Source organism: Stomoxys calcitrans, chromosome 1, assembly GCF_963082655.1.
Source record: "Stomoxys calcitrans chromosome 1, idStoCalc2.1, whole genome shotgun sequence".
In the NCBI taxonomy this organism is placed as follows: Eukaryota; Metazoa; Arthropoda; class Insecta; order Diptera; family Muscidae; genus Stomoxys; species Stomoxys calcitrans.
The window spans coordinates 196595483-196613000 of record NC_081552.1 but is presented as its reverse complement, the minus strand read 5'-3'; the positions used below and the strand labels follow the sequence as shown (position 1 = coordinate 196613000).

The following is a 17518-nucleotide window of genomic DNA, read 5'->3' as shown; positions in this document are numbered from 1 at the left end:
TCCAGCCAAATCGTGTAATAATTGCGCCCTCTAGTGGCTCAAGAAATCAAGATCCCAGATCGGTATATATAGCAGCTATATCAGGTAATCAACCGATTCAGACCATACTTGGCACGCATTTTGGAAATTAAAACAAAACGCCGTATACATAATTTCATCCAAATCGGAAAATAAATGCGCCCTCTAGCGGCTCAAGATGTCTTGATCCAAGATCTTGATATATGGCAGCTATATCAGGTTATGCATCGATTTAATCCATGCTAGGCAAAGTTGTTGAAAGTCATCGCAAAACTCCTCATGCAAAATTTCAGCCAAATCGTATAATAAATGCGCCCTCTAGCGGCTCAAGATGTCTCGATCCAAGATCGTTTATGGCATCTATATCAGGTTATGAATCGATTTAAACTATACTTGGCACAGTTGCTGCAAGTCATAAAAATGCCTGGTGCAAAATTTCAACCAAGTCGGATAAGAATTGCGCCCTCTAGTGGCTCAAGAAGTCAAGACCAAAGATCGGTTTATATGACAGCTATATCAAAACATGGACCCATATGGCCCATGTACAATCCCAACAGATCTACATCAATATTTAGTATCTGTGCAAAATTTCAAGCGTACGACCGCTATCGGGACTTCGACAGACGGACGGACATGGGTACATCGAGACGACCAAGAGTATATATACTCTATGGGGCTTTAGACCAATATTTCGAGGTGTTACAAACGGAATGATTAGATTAGTGTAGTGTATCAAAATTGGGAGTACAGTACAAATCTTAAATCCAAATTTGAAAGGTATTTGGAGAAGACAACGAAGACTGTCGGTTCAGATTTAGATATAGCTCCTATAGAGCCCTTACAAGTCGCAATTTTTGTCGGATTTGGCTGAAATTTTGCGTGTTCCGTTCCGTTATGATTTCCAACAACTGTGCCAGATACGTCCCTAACAGTTCGTTAGTTCTATAACCTGATATTGTTCCGATGTAAACCGGTCTCTCGATCATCCTTGTTCGGTTCCTAGAAGCTTTAATTTTTGCTGGTTTGACAGAAGTTTGGTATTTTCAATAATTTTTTTTTTAATTGTTAGTCCTAATTATTTCGATGTGTCAGCTTGGATGGTGTTTTTTTGGGGTGACATTTTATCTGCTCTCTTTGCACTTACACTCAAATTTTGTGCCACTTTTAATTCAGCTTCCAAGTTTTCGACCTTGGCAGATATCGAAATCGGTCTATTAAGGAAACGTGGTGCGTTTAATTGGCCCACCTTTGTCTTCCTCGTGAATAAGCGGATTTAGGTCTTTTCTGGGTTTACATTGAGACCCCTAGGTCTTGCCCAGGCATATGCCATATGCAAGACCCTTTCGGGCCTTCTGCATAGCTGGTTCGGAGCCTTACCTCTAAGTAGTATTACAACATCGTCTGCGTAGCAGACTGGTTCAAGTCCCTCCTTAGTCAGCATCCGTAAAAGGTTATCAATGGTGGTCACCCAAAGGAATTGTGATAAAATTACCGCCTGTGGCGTGCACTGAACCACTTTCTCCCTTATATTTATGTCGTCATGGGATTCGCAATTTATCCACCTATTCCATAGCATATGGTTTATCCAGTCTCCAAGGACCCGGTCCCTTATCATTGAGCCTAAAATTGAATCGGACTGCACTCAGTGATTTGTGAGAAGTTTGCCCCAGTTCCTTAATGGAATGTTCATGGGCACATCTGCATTTGCATGGACCTGGTCCACCTGGTACTGGCCTAAGGATTGGATCAGTGTGTCGGTCCGCACATTGTTGGGTGCCTGGACCTATAGATCGTAAAGTTCTGGGTGACCAGTCCGGAACTGAGGCCCAGTGGAGAGTAACGTGGCGGCTGTGGTTTGGACTGAAATTGCGGTTAGAGCAAAAACTCGGCGTGGGGTTGCGTTTTCAACCGGGTGCCGGGACCCATAGGTTGTAAGAGGTTTAAGGTGACCAGTCCGGAATTGTTCGAGGTTTAATTGGTAGCAGTCATTTAAGGCTACGAAGTCCGATTGGAGACTTAAATCTGGTACCACGGGTGTCGGGAGCCCCTGGAACTTCGGTTCCAACCAGATAATGGTAAGGCCCCAGTGGGGAGTAACGTGGTGGCTGTGGTTTAGACCCAAATCGCTGGTAGAGCATAATCTCGGCGCGGCATTGCGTTTTTAACCGGGTGCCGGGACCCATAGATCGTAAGAGGTTTAAGGTACTGAGTCCGGAACTGTTTGAGGTTTATTTGGTAGGACTCTTTTAAGGCTTTTCAGTCCGACCGGAGACTTTAATCTGGTACCACGGATGTCAAGAGCCTCTAGAACTTCGGTTCCAGCCTGACAATGGTGAGGCCCTAGTGGGGAGTAACGTGGTGGCTGTGGTTTTGACCCAAATCGCGGTTAGAGGTTTAATTGGCAGTAGTCTTTTAGGACTACATAGTCCGGTCGGATGTCAGGAGCCCCTGGAACTTAGATTTCAGCCTGACAATGATGAGGCCCCAGTGGAGAGTAACGTGGCGGCAGTGGTTTGGACCCAAATCGCGGTTAGAGCAAAAGCTCGGCGTGGAGTTGCGTTTTCAACCGGGTGCCGGGACCCATAGAGTTTTAGGTAGTGCTCCGCTGCTGACCAAGGAGATAAACACGTCCAAGTCCGTGGGATTGGTACTCATGTGTAGGTTACTACATGATAGATGCACTGTTACTACATTGCGTTGATAGACGCATTGTATTCTCCCTTAAGCCTCGCAGGTTTGGGCCATAATGGCAGGCAGCTGCGTTTAACACGACATTCGTGTTGATAAAAAGTGCCATAGTATTGAAATTAAAAGATTTTAAATTTCCATCTCTGACACTGGTTGATAGGGCTGATGATGGTGTTCTAGTAGGTGATGAGGTTGAATTTGGGACAAATGTATTTGTCATAGCCAAAACTCCCAGCATTGATGATTTTCTCTGACACCAACAGCAGCAGCCAACACGGGCTCGATGAAAAATTGCTCTAAAGTTTTAAGGCCATTTTGAAACAAAAAAAACAAATCGACAAAAAATGTTGGGTGCTTTCTTTCTTTTTATTGTTGTTGGCTGTTTTGGTTCATTCTTTTGTCAAATCGAAATCACACATTTCATTCAATTGTGCGTTGCCGTGCCTTCATTTAAAAAAAAAAATGAATTCGCAGTCACATTGTTTTCGCTTCACAGTAAATAAAACAAAACGAAAAATCTCCCAAAAATGTTAGGATGCCATCCAGGGTTAGGGTTGCCATAACATAAAATTAGATTTTGTTGTGGGCGTGTGCTGGGAGATTGATGGGATTTCCTTATAGCAGTAGGAAATCCAATTTTTTATAAATGTTTTTTATTTCATGCGATACTTAATTCCTGTTTTTGGTGGGGGCAGTTGTGTGAGGGAAGAATAGAAGTGGAAATCGACACGTGCCTGCATAATTCCCATTAGCAAGATAAGACACCAGGGTGTCATGATGACTGACTGACTTACTTATGTACCGACTCGTTGCCATGGTTGTCCATTATTTTGTTCACTTTGTGTTCTGCGTTAGAAGTGTGAGGGAATGAACGGTGGTGGTATCATCATCACCACCACAACAGCATCTAATACACATCTGTTTATTTGATAACATTAATTGCAATTTAAGAATATCTTGATTTTTGAAGGAATTTCCACAAAACAAAATAGGGAATTTCCCATATAAATACAATTTGTATCAAATGCCATAGGAAATGGTGTTGAAAGGTATGAAGGAATATGTTTGGCCAATAGGCACCTGTAAGTAATAATGGCAATTATTATCATTATATGGAATGGCAATCTCTGGCTCCGCAGATGAGCAGATGAATAAAGCAATTTGTTCAAAGCAATATAGCTGTAAAAAGATCCTCGTAGTTTTCTATTGACATTTTAGTATATCCGTACACTGAAAGAAATATGTTCGTAAGTATTTGTGCTTACCAATTTGGGTCTAAGACAAAATGATTTCATGTTCAAACGAAGTAAATTTTGCCTAGATTTTCAGATCTTGTGGGGCTCTTCTCCAATTTTTCTAACAAATTATGTCTCCTCCAACTGACATTTCTATCGAAGTTACGAAGAAGTGGCTACCGAAAGTGGTCTAAATCCGTGCAAGACAAAAGTAATTCTTTTCAGCAGGAGATACAAGTTGCTTACAGTGGCACCTGTATCCTTGGAAGAGGAGAATGCTCAATTTAAAAAATACCTGGGTGTTTTGCTGGACAGGAATTGAACTTCAAATCCAACATTTTGGAAAGGGCAAGGAAGGCAACCCGTGCCCCATACACCTGCAAGAGAGCCATTGGCAAAATTTGGGGGTTCAGATCGCGCGTCATGCATTGGGTATATACTGCAGTTGTCAGACATATTATGCTTTATGGTGTTGTGGTCTGGTGGACGGCTTTTCAAAAGTCCACTTACTGTTCAATAGTCAACCGCATCCAAAGGATGACTTGTTTGTGCATCACAGCCGAACTGAGGACGACGCCGCGCGTCATGCACTGTAGTTATCAGAACTATAATGCTATATGGTGCTGTGGTCTGGTGGACGGCGCTTCAAAAGTCCACCTGCTGTTCAATAGTCAAACGAATCCAAAGGATGGCTTGTTTGTACATCACACTGAGGACGACACCGCGCGTCATGCACTGCAGTTATCAGACCTATAATGCTATATGGTGTTGTGATCTGGTGGACGGCGCTTCAAAAGTTCACCTACTGTTCAAAAGTCAAACGCATCCCAAGGATGGCTTGTTTGTGCATCACAGCCGCACTGAGGAGGACACCATCTGATGCACTGCATTTAATGCTACATCCAATACCTCTGGACATTGTGGCCAGACAATTTTCTACCACTATTGCCGTGAGGCTAAGGGAGCTTTCTCTTTGGTCGTGTGGCGGCTACGGACACTGTGTTATCCTTGATACAATATCCGATGTTCCAGGCAGTGTGGATTACACCCTACCTGAGCCGTTTCTGACAAAAAGTACTGTACCAGGATTCCTGATGGAACCGATTGGAAAACCGATAGATACATAGATTTCTATACGGATGGTTCCAAACTAGACGACCTGGTGGGCTTTGGGGTGTACTCTAATGATCTAGAACTGGTCATATCGAAAAGGTTACCAGACCGCTGCAGTGTGTATCAATCGGAGATCTTTGCAGTTAAGATGGCAAGGCTTAGATATAATGTCATTACGACGATTGGCATAAATATCTTCTCAGATAGCCACATCCCTGGAGAACTTATATCTGAACACAAAAACCTCCCTCGACTGTCGCATATCACTCAACGAGATGGCTGAACAGTTGAAAACTCCTATGTTCTGGGTGCTGGGACACAGAGACAAACCAGGGAATATCTTTTCAGACAGCCAGGCAGCCATTAAATCCCTGGAGCATGTATTTCTGAACACAAAAACCAACTTCGACTGTCGCAGATCTCTCAACGAGATGGCCGAACAGTTCAAAATTAACCTGTTCTGGGTGTTGGGTCACATAGATATCCCAGGGAATTGTAAAGCGGGTGAGCTTTCGAGACTAGGAGCTACCTGACACATTCCAGGGAAACTGGAATCTGTGGGTATGCCTCTAACGACATGTAAGCAAAGTTTTCAGGACCAGGCCCGAGGGACAACAAATGACAGATGGTCACAAAAAGGGGGCTGTGAGTATTCCACAACTATGTGGCCTAATCTAAACTTGAAGTGGTCTACTGCTTTGCTGTCACTGACTCGAACAGACGTCTCAGCCATTGTGTCTGTCATGCCAGGTCACTGTCTAATCGGAAAACATGCTGACAGACTGAAAGTTGGTAGCAACGACTTTTTCAGAAGCTGTGAGGACATCGAGGAAGAAGAGGCTATAGAACTCTTTCTGAATGTGTGTCCCGCTCTGGTAGTTAGAAGGAGTTCCACTTCAAGTTCTCATTTCTTTGAGAACCTGTTTGATTTAGCGGATGTGAACATACGCAAATTTTTGGGCTTTTTAAAGCTACCCACGTCGGAGCTGCAACAACTGGTGAGGAAGGCAAAACCGACAGAAAATCAGGTTATGAAAGGGTGCGATGCGAACTCTCACCACATTTCGTGGGGTAGTGCCAACATTAATAAGCGGGCAGAATTCTTGAATACGGTGTTACTAATATTAATAACACTAAATATTAGAATTACCGCTACCGTTTGGATGAGGTTCAGTATTGGAGAGTATCAATGGAGCACTACTTCTCTGAGCATCGTTACATTAGGTTTAGAATAGCAACTCCAGCGCCAAATCCAACAAGCTTCCGCAATAAGTTGAAAAGTTGACGAGTCCAAATTCGGAAGCCTACTCAGCAGAAGATTTGGGCAAGTTAATTTAGATTGTCCAAGCATAGAAGACATTGGGGACAATGTCAAGAAGATTACGACTGCAATAGTGGGGTCTTTCGAAGAAAGTTCATAGGGATGTGTATTACACACAGCGGAGGCCAACGTGGCGCTGAGGTAAGCATGTCCGCCTGTGACTCCGGACGGCTAGGTTTCAAATACCGGCCTGAACATCATAACTAAAATAGCGTAGGACATCCAGCGAAATGCTCAGATAGAAACAACATGCCTATAGCAGGGGAAGGTCGGTGGAGACTGCCCTGCACGAGGTTGTGCATAAAATAGAAAAATCCTTCGCTGCTAAAACGTACACACTGGCAGTATGCGTTGGCATCGAGTGGACTTTTAAGAATGTGCGGACCGAGACACTGATCCAATCCTTAGACCAGTATCGGGTGGACCCAGTCCTTAGAGACTGGATAAACCATACGCTTAGAAACTGGTGAATAAATTGTGTTTCCCATGACATAAATATAAGGGAAAAAGTGGCACAAGGTACGCCACAGGGGGCATTTTATCGCCGCCCAGGATGGTAAGGTCAGAAACTATCGTTGAGTGAAATAAGGATATTAGCGCCTTCTCTAAGGATGGCACGATCTGCAGCGTTTGGGTGTCGGACCACAACAGAGTAAGGGGAAATGAAAAAGCAGACAAATTGTCAGTGAAGATCAGAGTACTGCCGTTAATAAACTTGGTTAACCCGAAGCCTTTCGGGTCGACGCAGTCCGAGTTAAGGGAGTGGGCGACGAATGCGTATGAAACATTGTGGAACAGCGAAACGGTCGGTAGGACGGCGAAAATCATAGGAGGAAATCCAGATTGTGAGAAGACGAGGCTTTTACTGAAAGAAAGTAAAAAGGAGTTCAGTATAGCTCTCGGTATCATAGCAGAACACATAGGACCATGTTTTGATATGGCTCTCATAGAAACTGATCCCAGATCTTGACTTCTTCAGCCTCTAGAGGGCGCAACTCTTATCAGATTTGTCTGAAATTTAGCATGATGTGTTTTCTTATGAACTCCAATAACTGTGCCATAAATGGTACAAATCGGTTCATAACCTAGTATAGCTGCCATATAAACCGATCCTGAATCTAAACTTTTTGAGCCTCTAGAGGTCGCAATTCTTATTCAATTTGTCTGAAATTTTGCATGAGGTGTTTTGTTGTGATTTCCAATAACCAAATCGGTTCATAAGCTAATATGGCTCTCATATAAACCAATCTCGAATTTTGACTTCTTGAGCCGCCAGAGGGCGCATGCATTATTATCCAACTTGGATGAAATTTTTGATGAAAAGTTTTAGTTTGACCCTTAACTACTGCGCCAAGTATGGTCCAAATCTGTTCATAACCTGATATAGCTCCCATATAAACCAATGTCGGATCTTGACTTCTTTAGACTCTAGAGGGAGCAATTCTGATCCGATTTGTTTGAAATTGTATATGAGGTGTTTTGTTGTGATTTCCAATTACTGTGCCAAATATGGTTCAAATCAATTTATGACCCGATATAGCTCCCATATAAATCGATCTTGGATCTTGACTTCTTCAGCCGCTAGAGGGCGCAATTATAATCCGATTTGACTGAAATTTTGCGCTAAGTGGTTTGTTGTTACTCCTAAAAACTGAGCCAAGTATGGTCAAATCGGTTCATCACCTGGTATAGCTCCCATATAAACTGATCCGGGATCTTGAATTCTTAAGCCTCTAGATGACGCAATTCTTATCCGATTGAATATAGCCCCTATATAAACCGATTCCCGGATTTGACTTCTTGAGCCCCTAGGAGCCTCAACTTTCATACGATGTGGTCTTTCAAGAACCATGCAAAATATGATTCGAATCGGTCTATAAACAGATATAGCCCCCATATACACCGATCCCCGGATTTGACTTCTTGAGCCCTTAGAAGCCCCAATTTTCGTCCGATTTGGCTGAAATTTGGAACAAAGACTTGTGTTATAACTTTCAACATCCATGTCAAGTATAGTCCGAATCGGTCTATAAAGAGATATAGTCCCCATATACACCGATTCCCGGAATTGACTTCTTGAGCCCTTAGGACCCCCAATTTTCATCTGTTTTGTCTGAAATTTGTAACAAAGAATCCTGTTATGCCTTTCAAGATCCATGCAAAATATGATCCGAATCGGTCTATAAACAGATATAGTCCCCATATACACCGATCCCCGGATTTGAGTTCTTGAGCTCTTAGAAGCTCCAATTTTCATCCGATTTGTCTGAAATTTGGAACAAAGACTTGCGTTGTGATTTTCAACATCCATGCGAAGTATGATCCGAATCGGTCTTTAAACAGATATAGCCCCCATATACACCGATCCCCGGATTTGACTTCTTGAGTTCTTAGAAGCCCCAATTTTCGTCCGATTTGGCTGAAATTTGGAACAAAGACTTGGGTTATGACTTTTAACATCCATGCCATGTATGATCCGAATCGGTCTTTAAACAGATATAGCCCCCATATACACCGATCCCCGGATTTGACTTCTTGAGCCCTTAGGACCCCCAATTTTCATCTGATTTGTCTGAAATTTGGAACAAAGACTTGGGTTATGACTTTCAACGTCCATGTCAAGTATAGTCCGAATCGGTCTATAAACAGATATAGCCCCCATATAAACCCCTGCCCGGATTTGACTTCTTGATCCCTAAGAAGCCCCAACTTTCATCCGATTTGGCTGAAATTTGGAACAAAGACTTGGGTTATGACTTTCAACGTCCATGTCAAGTATAGTCCGAATCGGTCTATAAAGAGATATAGCCCCAATTTGAACCGATCCCCGGATTTGACTTCCTTAACCCCTGGAAGCCTCAATTTTCATCCGATTTGACTGAAATTGGGAACAAAGACTTGGGTTGTGACTTTTAACATCTATCCCAAATACGATCCGAATCGGAATCGGAATCAGATTCGACTTCCTTAACCCCTGGAAGACTCAATTTTCATCCGATTAGACTGTAATTGGGAACAAAAACTTGTGTTATGTTGCTTTATATGGAAGATTGGTTTATATGGACTCTATATCAGCTTATAGACCGATTTCATCCGTATTTGTCACGTTTGTTGGAAGTTGTAACAGATTACTATGTGCAAAATTTCCGCCAAATCGAATTATTATTGGGGCTATTAGGGGCCCAATGTAGCAAATCGGGAGATCGGTTTGTATGGCCGCTATATCAGGTTATTGAACGATTTGGACAGCAATTTTCATGTCATATCGGGAAATCGGTTTATATGGAATCTATGTATATCAGGTTATAGAGCGATTTGTTGGAAGTCGTAACAGAACACTACATGCAAATGTTCAGCCAAATGGCCCCCTGATATGTCCAACCGGGAGATCGGTTTATATGGAGGGCATATCCAAATCTGAACTGATGTGGCCCATTTGGAATCTTCAACGATCTACATCAATAAGAAGTATCTGTGCAAAATTTGAAGTGGCTAGCTTTGTCGTTCGTTCGTTCGTTGTTGTGATTTCGACAGACGGACGGACATGTCTAGATTGACTTGGAATGTCAAGTTTGTCATAGGTTCGCAGATTGATATTTCTGTGTTAGAAACGGAATTTCTCGATTAGTTAACCCCCCCATTCTACGGTGGTGGCTATAAAAAAGCTTTTGTTACTAAAGCATGGGGATATTTGACAAAAATAGGAATTTTCTTAGTTACTCTTTGTCTATTTGATTGTTTGCTTTTTTTTCTCCCCTGAAAACTGCAACGCCAAGTTATTTCTCCATCGAAAATGGCAGAGCCAAAGGAATGTTTTGTTTCCTTTTCAGTTTCATTTGGAAGAAGAATTTTTCAAGTTTACTTTGGTGGAAACATTATTTGAGTTTTTCAGTGTTTTTGTTTGAGTTTCCATGTGTCAGAAGTAAAAGAGGGAACTACATAAAAAAGAGATGGAGACAGGAGAGGAGAATTGTCCGTGATACAATCGTTCGTCCGAATTACTAAGCGGCGCGTACTTGTCACCAAAGTGTCTGCTATTTCAACATCTTGCTAGGGTTATCTACTCGCCCACACACATGCCCCCACTTATACAAAAAAAAAAACCAAACCATGTCAATACCCTTGTGTATGCCCCCATCCCCCACACCAAATCCACTTTGCCCTTTTAGTACATCCCTCTGCTGTGTGTAACAAAAGTTTTGTGTAGTCTCCCCATTTGGGTTTTTAGGGGTCAATTTGTCTACTCATGTGTGTAGTTTTGGGGTGTTGTGTTTGAGTTTTTCTGCTCTTTGTGTGCTCAGTGATGTGTTTCCATTCTAGCATTTCTCCTTTTGCTGTCAACACTCACAGAAGTTGGTCATTTGTTTTGGTTGTTGTTTTTGAGGTGCTTCCTTTGTCCACTTGCAGTCAGTCATTTCAAAGACTTTTGTACCAATTTTTTTTTATTCACTCACCGCCTTTGCAGATGTGTGAGTGTGGAAAAGGGCTTTTGAATATCCACAATGAAAACCGAAATCTTCTAAAAACTTGTAATTTTGCGGTTTTGGCTCTGTTGACCCTCCTACACATTTTCGGTTTGGTTTTCTGTTGAATAGGATTTTATTTCTTGCTTCATTTAGTTGGCGGTGCCTGAAAACAGTACCGAACCAGGAATAGTAGTGGGCTTGTGGTCTAACCAGGTGATAGTTTCGAATTCTTGAAGGTTGTCTGACACATGATATGACGTTGTTCCCTTGGCAGGAATGTGATATTAAAAGGCTTACAAGAAGATGAATTTTTTAATCCCCCAGCAGGAGTTTTTTTTTTTTTTTGGAAAAAAAGACTTTCATAAGCTAAGATTTTTGGGAAAGTGTTTCAAAAAGTTCTAGAGGAAAAAATTTCACTAAGGAAAGAACAAATATCCTGTGAATGAAGAGGTTTTAATGCTAAAAGATGATTATGAGCCATTTGGACAATATTCAATATTCGATGAGCGATTTAAGCAAAACATATTCCTTCTTCTCCTCCCTTTACTTTACGTCTGGCTGATTTTTATCGGATAATGGTTTGTCATAGCAAATACTCTGGGATAAACAACAGTTCTCAGCATTGACAACGAAGTAAAGGATGTAATCTTGAAGCGCTCATAGCTCGTTTTAACAAATATATCAGCTGCTCCAGTTACAGCCAATGATTTCAATTATCTAGTCTTCAACTAATCTAGTCTTTCCATTTGTCACACCTCGAAATATTCGTCTAAGACCCCATAAAGTATATATATTCTTGATCGTCGTGACATTCGGAGTCGATCTAGCCATGCCCGTCCGTCCGTCCGCCTGTCCAAATCAGCGGTCGAACGCAGAACGCTAGCCGCTGCACAGATACTTAATATTGATGTAGGTCGTTGGGATGGCAAATGGGCCATATCGGTTCAGATTTGGATATAGCTCCCATATAAACCGATCTCCCGTATCACTTCTTAAGCCCCTGGAAGCCGCAATTTTGTCCGAATTGGCTGAAATTTTGCTATATCAAGAAACTGATGTAGCTCCCATATAAACCAAAGTTTCGATTTGATTTCTTCAGCCCCCGGTAGCCTTAATTTTCATCCGATGAAGCTGAAAATTTGCACATAGTGTTCTGTTATTAGTTCCTACAACTATGCCAAGTACGGCTCAAATCGGTCAAGAATCTGATATGGCTTCCATATAAACCGATCTCCCGATTTGGCTTCTTCAGCCCCGGGTAGCCTTAATTATCATCCGATTTGGCTGAAATGTGGAGTTTAGTTATGATTTCCAACAACTGTGTCAAGTACGGTTTCAATTGGTCTATAACCTGATATAGCTCCCATATAAACCGATCTCCCAATTTGTCTTATTGAGTCCTTACAAGCAGCAATTTTTGTCCGATTTGACTGAAATTTTGCATGCGCTCTTCCGTTATGACTTCCAACCTTTGTGCCAAGTACGATTTAAGTCGGTCTATAACCTGATATAGCTCCCATATAAACCGATCTCCCGATTTGACTTCATGTGCCTTCACAAGCAGCAATTTTTGTCTGATTTGGCTGAAATTTTGCATATGGCGTTCTCTTGCAATAACTGTGCCTAGTATGGTCCAAATCGCTCCATAAGCGGATATAGCTCCCACATAAACGGATCTCCCCTGGTAGCTACAGTTTTCATCCAATTTTGCTGAAAATTTGCATTAGGTTTTTTATTTCGGCTTTCAACAAGTCAATATCAAAAATCGGTTTATATGGTTTACTAGCCGAACCGGGCCCGCTCCGCTACACCTTCTTTAACTCTCTAATATATTTTATGGGTGGGGACATTTTGCCCTGAATGCGGATATCGAATTCGTGCCATTGTAGCCTATGAAGCTGAACGCTTTCGAATTTTGGTGAGAACATCGGATAGAGCGGAGAAATGTTGGCGACATTTGCGAGGCACAATGCCATGCATGGTCATTTGAAAAAATTTCTCCAAAGAGGTGTTGCACTGCGGGACGCCGTTCGGATTCGTCTATAAAAAAAGGTCCCTTCAGCCAGGTATCATATAATCATAATGGGTCTAATGGCGTTTTTGAGGGGTGGCATGACCCCCTATACTTCGATCTGATTTTGAATGTCAGATTCGAAATCTACTCCCGAATACCTCTCATTTGAGCCCCATATTGAAATGAGCGTCCAATATGTCTGTTTGGGGCACTTTTGGGGCGGTGGTGGCCCGATGGACTTAGACTCACATTTTAATATCATATTCGTATTCTACTCTCCAATACCTTTCATTTGATACCTATATTGTCCCGATGGGTCCACTTTTGGTTTTGGGTTGTGTTTTTTGCATAAAGGGGAGGGTCCGTCCCCCTTCCGATACCAGACCAGACCAACCTACTCAAGAAAATCGGTTCTGCCGTTTTTCAGTCTATACGGAACAAACAAACCAAGTCCCATATATCCGTGATTGGCTAATGTGCCCATTTTGGGCGTTGTTTGTGGGGGTGGGGTAACCCCTATACCTTGAAATTTTCATAGATTGTGTAGGTTGGTCTGGAAGGAAACAAAGGCTATATAATTTTTTTTTAATATCGGGAGGGGAGCGGACCCTCCCCCTTACCCCAAAAGTATTACCCAAAAATAAAAGTGGATCGATCGGGACAATATGGGATTCAAATGGGACTCAAATGAAAGGTATTCGGGAGTAGATTACGAATATGGTCAGGAAGTAGGAATAGGCGTAATAATTTATTGAGAATGGAAGGGGGCAGACCCTCCACCGATACCCCAAGAACACCTCCCAAAATCAAAAGTGGACCGATAAGGACAATATGGGGATCAAATGAAAAGTATGCGGGAGTAGATAACGAATCTGGCATACAAAATTCATGTCGAAGTATAGGGGGCCACCCCACCCCCACAAAAACGCCCAAAATGGGCACATTAGCCTTTCGTATAGACTGAAAAACAGCAGAAGCGATTTTCGCATATTGTTTAGGTTGGTCAGGAAGGAAACATCGCAGAGGAACGCACCCTCCCCCCTATGTCAAAAACACAACCCAAAATCAAAAGTGGGCCAATCGAGACAAGGTATTAGAGAGTAGAATACGAATGTGGTATTAAAATTTGAGTCTAACTACCCATCGGCCCATCGGTTGGGACGGCCCCCAACGCCAAAATTGTCCCAAACAGACATATTGGACGTTCATTTCAATATGGGATTCAAATAAAAGGTATGCAGAAGTAGATTTTGAATCTGGCATACAATATCTGATAGAAGTATAGGGGGTCATGCCATCCCTCAAAAACGACATTAGAGCCATTATGACATATAGTCATAATAGGTCTAATATGGTTTTGGCTGTACCGATTTTCTTAAAATGTTTATAGATTGTATTCGTTTGCCTGTAAGGAAACATAAGCCATATAATTTTTAGATATCAGGTGGTGGCGGACCCTCCCCCCTACCCCAAAAACGCCACGCCGAAAGTGGTGCGATGGGCACAATAAGGGTATCAAATTAAAGCAAATTTTAAAGCAAATTTTGAGGTACGCCTTAAAGCACCCCCTAACCTGAACTTTATTTCCATTGGGAATAAAGAACGAATTTGATATCAATTTTCAGTCCAAAGTGCCGGTGGCCGCCCCAGCCCCAAAAACACCCTCCAAACGGTTCATATGGGGCTCAGATTAAAGGGATCTGGAAGTGCAGCACGAACTTGATATCCATATTTTTGAGTCGAAATGTCTGAGGTGCCATCCCTCCCCTAATGAGAACATTACCACCAGGAAGTACATTACCACACATCAATGAGTGCTTTCCGATTCAAGTTTAAACTCAATGATAAGGGACCTTTTTTATAGCCGAGGCCAAATGGCTTCCCGCAGAGCAACACCTCTTTGGGGATAATTTTTCAAATGACCATGCATGGCATTGTGCCTCGCAAATGTCGCCAACATTTCTCCGCTCTGTTCGATGTTCTTGCCAGAATGCGAACGCGATTAGCTTCATAGGCTACAATGGCACGAATTCGATATCCGCATTCAGGGCGAAATGTCCCCACCCATAAAATATATTAGAGAGTTAAAGAAGGCGCAGCGGAGCGGGCCCGGATCGGCTAGAGTACTATAGCATATGTTTTTATAAACTATTTTTTTTTTCTCTTTTCTATGTATTTGCAGGTAAGAAAGGAAAATGAAATAAAGTCTTAACAACTGTGAATAAAAGGTATGTTGTAAAAAGCAAAGGTATAGTAAAATATTGGGTTGCCCAAAAAGTAATTGCGGATTTTTCATATAGTCGGCGTTGACAAATTTTTTCACGGTTGCCCAAAAAGTAATTGCGGATTTTTCATATAGTCGGCGTTGACAAATTTTGCCACTCTGTAATTGCATTCTTTCTTCTGTCAGTTATCAGCTGTTACTTTCAGCTTGCTTTAGAAAAAAAGTGTAAAAAAAGTATATTTGATTAAAGTTCATTCTAAGTTATATTAAAAATGCATTTACTTTCTTTTAAAAAATCCGCAATTACGTTTTGGGCAACCCAATATATGCATTAATTTTTTCTTATTTCTATGCTAGACTTTTCCTTCAACGTTCATCGTTAGCTGTGCCAACTTTGTTCTTCTTTTAAATTAAACTCTACTTCATGAAACTTCCCTCTGGGATCTCCATTTGCTAGTGCAGTGTTTACCATGTTCATGGAAAATGAAAGCTACCACCCCCCCTCCCCCTTTTGCTCGTTATAATCAAACATAAGAACAACTATTTCCCATTAAGACTTACTTAAGGTGTCGCATTTCCTTTTCATGCATAGAACAATCAACCGTTTAATGCTCTCTAATGCATTTGAAGCATACAAGGAAATTGTCCTATGAAAGTTTTCATAGTATGTTGTCTATTTGCTTTTGTTTTTATCTACTTCATGCGAAATAAGTTTTCACTTTCTGATGCTTTGAAAGTTTTCTAGTTACGAAAGAATATGATTTGGCTCTCAGTCATTGTCTCCGTGTCTCTTGTGCAAGGGGTGACGCTGGTTAATGGGATTTCATAATGCGATGAAGAGGAAATGTTTGAAAGTTTCTTAACTATAGGCAGATGAACATATAGAGGGATTTTGAATTTTAGGGTGATAGTTAAGTGTATTGGTATTTGTGGCAAGTGTGGGATTTGGAAAGGCGATATATATTGGGTTGCCCAAAAAGTAATTGCGGATTTTTTTAAAGAAAGTAAATGCATTTTTAATAAAACTTGGAATGAACTTTAATTAAATATACTTTTTTTACACTTTTTTTCTAAAGCAAGCTATAATTCACAGCTGATAACTGACAGAAGAAAGAATGCAATTACAGAGTCACAAGCTGTGAAAAAATTTGTCAACGCTGATTATATGAAAAATCCGCAATTACTTTTTGGGCAACCCAATATTTAATTGAAAAGCTTTTGTTTTTATAGAAATTACTAGCTGACTCGGGCCCGCTCCGCTGCGCCTTCTTTTAGTTTAAATGGAACAAAAGTTTCCTTGGAATATTTATTTTCGACAATTAAAGATCTTTTAGTGAAATACCATGCTAACTTGGCTAACAGTTTATATGTATCCCATATGATCTTTATTGGTCTACGAATTTAAGTTTGGATGTAAGGTGTACTCCATTCTTGAAATATTTCATTTCAGCCCGATATTCTCATAATGTCTGATCTAGTGGTGTTTTCGGGGGAGAGGTGGTCCCCCAGATACTTGGCCCTGAAAAAATATCAGCATCGTGCTCTTCTCTCAAATACGATTTATTAAAACCCCATAATGCCATTGGCTGAAGAGGAGTTTACAGGATGAGGCTTCCCCCAAACACATGGCCCCAAAATAGGTTATCAAATTCGTTTTCTAATCTCAAATACCTTTCATTTGAACCACATATTGGCATGGTCGAACATTTTTTTCCCTCTGGGGGTGTTTTGGGAAAGTGGTAATGCCCCTTAATACATGGTCCTACATTTGTTGAGTTCATTCTTGACATTTACGTGTGGATTAGTAGTTTCACGTTCTAGTCGCCCCTACTATGTCCACCATATCTCTGAGAGCTCCGATCATGGACATTCCTGCCCTCATTCAGAGTACACCTCGCTCAAGGATCGCGTTCTGGAACCATGGCTTAATAAGCCTCTCCAAAAACTTGCAGCCGTATCCAGCATATGAGCACCAGTTTTTGTGTCTTTCATACCCCCGGTATAAAACCTTCAAAAAGGCACCGCCTTGACATTCTTAGGAGAAATTCCGGTATGTTTTCAGCTATCTGCCTGATAACCTCGCCGGTATTCCGTCGGGACCAGGTGGCTTTTCTGCTATGGAGGCTGCGGGTTGCATTCCTTAGCTCCTCTATCGTAAACGGGCTTATGTTGTCAATGGGCTCTTTAGAAACTTCATCTTCTATACAGTCATACAGTAAAACTAGAGATATTGAGCTGAAACTTTGCACAGATTCTTTTTTTCTCCTATAAACAGATTGAGTTCGAAGATGGGCTATATCGGACTATATCGGACTATATCTTGATATAGCCCCCATATAGACCGATCTGACGATTTAGGGTCTTAGGCCCATAAAAGCCACATTTATTATGCGATTTTGCTGAAATTTTGGGATCGGTCGAGATTTGGATATAGCTGCC

General features: G+C 41.6%; 1 protein-coding gene across 9 annotated transcripts in view; it reads left to right on the top strand.

Annotated features, from left to right (window-relative positions):
- LOC106094288 (protein boule) overlaps window positions 1-17518 on the top strand; it is a 381392-nt gene that overhangs the window by 109451 nt on the left and 254423 nt on the right. For 7 of the 9 annotated variants that reach the window (XR_009398784.1, XM_059370945.1, XM_059370944.1 and 4 more), the window contains exon 2: window positions 15038-15083. The exons of the other annotated variants lie outside the window; for them this stretch is intronic. The gene's annotated coding sequence lies outside the window, so the exon portion shown is untranslated. The remainder of the gene's footprint in view (window positions 1-15037; window positions 15084-17518) is intronic. 9 annotated transcript variants of the gene reach the window in all.